Source organism: Vidua macroura, chromosome 12, assembly GCF_024509145.1.
Source record: "Vidua macroura isolate BioBank_ID:100142 chromosome 12, ASM2450914v1, whole genome shotgun sequence".
NCBI lineage: Eukaryota > Metazoa > Chordata > Aves > Passeriformes > Viduidae > Vidua > Vidua macroura.
In genome coordinates, this window is record NC_071582.1 from 2,812,990 (window position 1) to 2,818,989 (window position 6,000).

Here is a 6,000-nt window from a genome sequence, read left to right on the forward strand (position 1 = left end):
GCAGGCTTTTATTTTAATCTCAATATTATTCGCAGCCTTATCAAGTGAAGCCTTTTGCCTTTCCTTTCCTTATCTCCTGGCTCCTGAGGCGCTGGGCACTGCTGACACTGCTGCTGAGCCACACATATGGTGGTGGCACAAATCCTCCTTTCCCTGCAGGAGAATGGGGATGTCTGGAGGACTCAGGCTGCCCTAACCTGTTTGCTTGTTTGTAGAAGATGTGCTTGTGCCAGTAAGAACAAAATGCAGGCAGAAAAAATTACTGTGTTCTTTGGCCATGTTTTCATGGCAGTGAACCTCTACTCCACTGACATGAATGGAGTGGGAAGGATAATTCCTGAAAATCCCTCAGTGGCACCATGGCAGGGGTGTCTGCATGGGATAACTCCTGAAAATCCCTCTGTGGCACCATGGCAGGGGTACCTGGGAGGGGCAATGATCAACAGGCATCTGCTTGAAGCTCTTCTACTTCAGATGTGCTGACCAAGCTTGGCTTTGCAGTCTGGCTGTTTTCACAAGTCCAGGGATATTGAGTCTGAATGGAAATACCTTGAGGTTGTTCTCCCAAATCCTGACTTCTTGCTGCCTGCCTGAAGAAGTGAACCTTGCACAGTCATGCCCTATATCCATCATTGTGTCAGTTGCCTCTTACTAATATTTCAACCTGTTTGATCATTTAAAACTAATTTGACAAAGGGATTTTGTCTCAAAGTGAGTATCTTCCTACATAGTTCTGGAAGTAGGTGGCTGGAGTAAAGAGAAAATTCCTCCTGACTCATAGCATTATAGAATTAGAGGTTAATTTAGGTTGGAAGGGATCTCTCAGAATCTTCTGCTCCAAGCTGCTGCTCATGGCAGCAGCATCAATAAATGAGCAGACACTGAAGAATCATGTGCTGTGAATTATGGACAGAAGGTTTGTATTGAATCCTGCACATTGGACATGGGAGACTCCACTCACAAGGAATTTCTTTTGTGGCCATTTTGCTTGCAGAGCATCTTGTTTCTAATTAGTCTCTTATTTCAAATTTCTCAATCTTCTGCCTGTTTTCAGCAAATGGAGGGAGGCAATGCTAAGGTACATCCCTGAGGATTATGAGTTCCTAAAACACAGCCATACAAGTCCCTGACAGGCTGTAAAACTTTGGGTTGCAAATGTGATGTTGAGTTTGATTAACTTCTGAGAAAAAGAGAGGTTTAAAGTGAGCCCAGACAGAATGCAGCTCACCAAGAGCAGAGTCTGGACTTGCCAAAGCTGGAGCTGCCATGACTGTTGTGGGAGCAGTAGCACATCTGCCATCCAATCCAGCACTGCCTGACCATCCAGAATAGCACAGTGGCTGCAGACAGGAGATCCATCAGCAGGACAGGCTCCAGAGAGGGATCCATTCTTGTCTGGGAGGCTGCAGCTCATTGAACACTGCTGAAAGGCACTGTGTTGAGAAGGACTCATTTGAGAAGCACTGAGCTGATCCAGTTGGAGCAAACCTCTCCATGCTGTCTGAACCCTCTCCTGAATAACTCCAGATTAGGGGAGAAAACTAACCTAGTGCTCGGTTTTAAGATGGAAATTTGATGGAATATATATTTGGAAGGCAAATTTTGTTGAAGTTCAAGATACATGCTCAATATAAGCACTCCGAATATTGGAAAATTCCTTGGTGGAGTTTAGACAGGAACTTTGTAAGCTAATTGTGACTAAATCATGCAGCTGCTCTAATCTCAGCAGCTCCTCTGAGCTCTGTCATTTCCTTACAGCTCCATCCATGGTTACCTGTCTCTGTTTTCTTATTTCTAGGAAGGTTCCTATTCTCCAAGGGGAACATTAAAGGCCAGGTGGCAAGATGCTCATGCTAATCACTCTGTTCCTAGCTGGGATTTTCAGCTGCTTGCTCCAGTGAGGACTGCCATCTTCTGCAGAAAATCCTGGAAATTTCAGGGGATTATTTGCTGCAGAATCTGGGAATTCTTTCCATAGCCACCAACGTGGCTGAATTTTTGGATAACACATCCTTTTTGCAGTCAGGTTGCAAAGCTGTTTGTTGGCTGTCAGCACATTCCCAGCAACCCCCTCACACCCTATACAAGTACTCACATTTTGATCTTGGTTACGGGGGTGAAGAGAGTGGGCTTGCTGTGGATTTATTTACCCCTGGAAGCTGGAGTTAATGCTGCTTTCCAAGCATTTCCTGGGAGCAGCTTTTCCATCCTGTTGTGTATCTCAGCTCCCGTGCCAGGCTCCACTTTCTGCCGTCGCTGGGGATCTGGTCAGTGTCTCTTCTCCCACTGATGGATTTTGAACAGTTCTGCCTCAAAAGCCACTACAACTCTTCCTTCCATCCTGACAGCAGCTCTGGGGGATCCTCCCTGTCTGTCCCCCTGCCCACATCCCAGCCATGGATCTCCCTTCCCACTGCTCCTTGACAGTGGAGCCTTTTTCTAGGCTGCCCTTAAGGATATCTAAAGGATATCCAGAGGATATCTAACCATGTCCTTTGGTTAAGGAAAAAGGGTATCTGGATATCTAAAGGATACCCTTTATCCTTAACCAAAGGACAAGGTTCCTTTATCCAGCCTGGTGGCCTCTGGGCCTTAAATCAGCCTGGGCTGATTTATGTTGCAGTCCCCACTCTGCAGCTCCTCTAAGGAACAAGGAGAGCAGGAGCAAAGCCCAGGCTGAATTTCAGTGAGTGCAGTGTGCAGCACACCTGGGTAATGAATAAGGCCAAGGGTGAGGGGGGATTTGTGTATTTATCACGATTATTTCTTCATTATCTCTGAGCTGCAGAGGCAGCGAATGCAGCTTCTCCCACCAAAACTCCAAGGCAGAATTTCCCTGGTTTGTAGTGTTGAATATTTCATGAGTTTCAAATGCCAATTATGAGTTACCTGCTGCCTGCTAGGAACAATAGGCAGCTTTGAAAAGACTTGCTCCCATTCTTCCAAGGCCTGCCACATGTTCAGTGGCTCCTTTTTTACCTGAGAATCCAGAGGCTCAAGGGTGATCATGGGAACTCTCACCCAAGCAAAGGTGGGCCTAAAAGACCAGCTTGCACTGCTGTTTCTGTACCCTGAGCCACAGGATATCAGTTCTTATGGCTCTCAGTCTATTCTTCTGTAGTCCTGAGCTAATTTGGAATGGGATTTTTCACATTTGCAGTGCAGCACTGGATTTTTATCAAAATACCATATATATATATATATATATATAATGTATATAAATATGAACTGGCAAAATTCCTTAAGACACAAATGAATCATTGGCTGCTTCACCTGAATTCTCCCCACTAAATCTATTCCCTTTGTATCTGTGCCAAGTCCCTTGGAACAGTATTGACAAATATTGTTGAAAAGGAGATTATTTCCCTCAAAACCAGTTCTGCCTTTTCCTGACAGGTGACTTCTCCATCCCCCCTTTGAATGTACTGTGCAGCCAGTGATACTCAAGAGAGTGAAATATTCTAAAAATCTGCTTCTAAAGGTGCATTTGCTGCCATGGAAAGCAGTGCCACAATGCTGGCAATAAATTCCATCTCTGATAGAGGTTTCATACCATTAGACAAGGATAGTTCCCATCCTCTACACTTAGTTCTTGGAAGGCTCTCAGGTAAAATACCATTACTTTGAAGTTCTCTCAACACAAAATTGTCACTACATTTTTAAGAGCTGAGAAATTCCTCTGAGTTTGGCTACCTGGACCTGCTGGAGCCAAGGTTTTAGAAGTGTTCAGGAACCCACACTTGGAGACAGAGGTGCACAAGGAGGCGCCTTCTGGATTTAGCACTTTGGATGATTCCATGAGCCCACAGAGCTTCCTTAAATTAATCTTTATTACAGAGAGGTGTAAAGGTAGCTGTGGTCTGTAGGTGAGGAATTCCACCTGGGATGTACACACTGGCCAGTGGGGGCTGGGCAGTGCCAGGCTCCTGGGCACAGGGATATATCCATCCCTCTGGAATGGTGCAGTGTGTGCCCTCAGCCCGGCTCAGCCTCTGCTCCCCATCATTTCTGTCCTGCACAAGGGCTGGAGCAGAGTTCTGCTGCTGGCTGCCCTGTGGTGTTCTCTCTCTGCCTCAGGCTGGGAGAGAACCTGACACTGTCACCAAATCAGGCAGAACCTGACCCTGTCACCAAATTGGGCAGAAGCTGACCCCATCACCAAATCAGGCAGAATCTGATCCTGGTCACCAAACCAGGTACAACCTGACCCTGTCACCAAATCAGGTACAACCTGACACTGTCACCAAATCAGGCAGAAGCTGACCCCATCACCAAATCAGGCACAACCTGACCCCATCACCAAATCAGGCAGAAGCTGACCCCATCATCAAATCAGGTACAACCTGACACTGTCACCAAATCAGGCAGAAGCTGACCCCATCACCAAATCAGGCACAACCTGACACTGTCACCAAATCAGGCAGAAGCTGACCCCATCACCAAATCAGGCACAACCTGACCCCATCACCAAATCAGGCAGAAGCTGACCCCATCATCAAATCAGGTACAACCTGACACTGTCACCAAATCAGGCAGAAGCTGACCCCATCACCAAATCAGGCACAACCTGACACTGTCACCAAATCAGGCAGAAGCTGACCCCATCACCAAATCAGGCACAACCTGACCCCATCACCAAATCAGGCAGAAGCTGACCCCATCACCAAACCAGGTACAACCTGACACTGTCACCAAATCAGGCACTGCAATCCCAGCCAGGCCAGGGCACAGCAGCATTTTCCGAATGCCAGCCAGAGCACCTCTAGCTGAGAGAGGACAAACAGCTTGGTTCCTTGAGCACGTCCTTTCCTGCTATGTCATTCCCTGGGAACACGAGGGACTACGCTTAAGAAGCTGCATCAGTTTCAGATGTTGGTGCACCTCATTAATCAAAACACATCCTTTTGGTAAGCAGTTGATTGCAGCTGAGGCACAGAAGTGCTTACACCTCAGCATCCCTAGTGCCTGCAGGAGGGAAGAAAAACAGGGAAAGACCTTTAGTGCTCCCCCTGGCTTAGTTCACCATATCAAATCTACAGGAGCATTGGAAAAATGAAATTTATTTCCCCAGAAAAGCTTGTTCTATTAGAAATTGTGATGAAAATAATAATAATAAATGATATTTACACTGTGGAGTATTTGGAATGAGTCACAGGCAGTCTGGCTGTGCCAGGAGGTGGGAGTAGAAGAGGAGCAGGTAGAGCACATGGGGGAAAGGATTCGGGAGAGAGCGAGGGAGAGGCAAACAAAGATGAGGAAGCATGTGCTCTGTGTGTGCTTGGTGGAGTCGCTGCTCAGCAGCATTTCCTTGCCGTGGAGCTGCAGGAACATCCTGCTGCTCTGCATGGCACAGTCACCTCTGGCCAGCGGCTCTTGCGAGGGAAAAGGGGAATATTTGCTCCCAAAGCAGCAGCAGGACAGAGGTGAGGTGGGGATTTCCTCCCTGCCTGCCGTGGGCATTCCTTGCTGTGCTCAGCCTCCCTGCCTGCGCAGTTCACGTGGTTTCCTTCCCCTAGCAGGTAGGATTTGCAATGTCTGAAACAGCAAACGTTCTAGAAAGCCTCAGATGCTGAACCTCTGCAAAATCATACACCAAAATCTCTCATATGGCCAAACAGATTGTTAATTTTGCTCCACTGGTTTCACAGGCTTGGCACTAGGAACTATTTGAACCACTTTATCAATCTAGGAGCTTTTTAAACAGAATAAGCAGCCATTCCCAAAGAAGCACAGGCAGGGCTGATTGCCACCTCTTTTTCTCCAGAAAAACCCTCTCCAATATCAAAAGGTAGGGAAATGCCTCATCGTAGCCTTTTTTCCCCGCTGCTTTTGCCTCTGTTACGGGCGGTGCCCTGTGGGCAGCAGTGAGGGGTAGCAGCATTCCCAACCGGAGCCGTTTCCCCGAGCAGCCTCGGCGGGCGGTGCTGACTCAGGAGCCCCCTGGGAAGTGGGGTTCCCCCGCCGCGGGGAGAGCCCACGCAGCCGGCGCTGCCAGCCCAG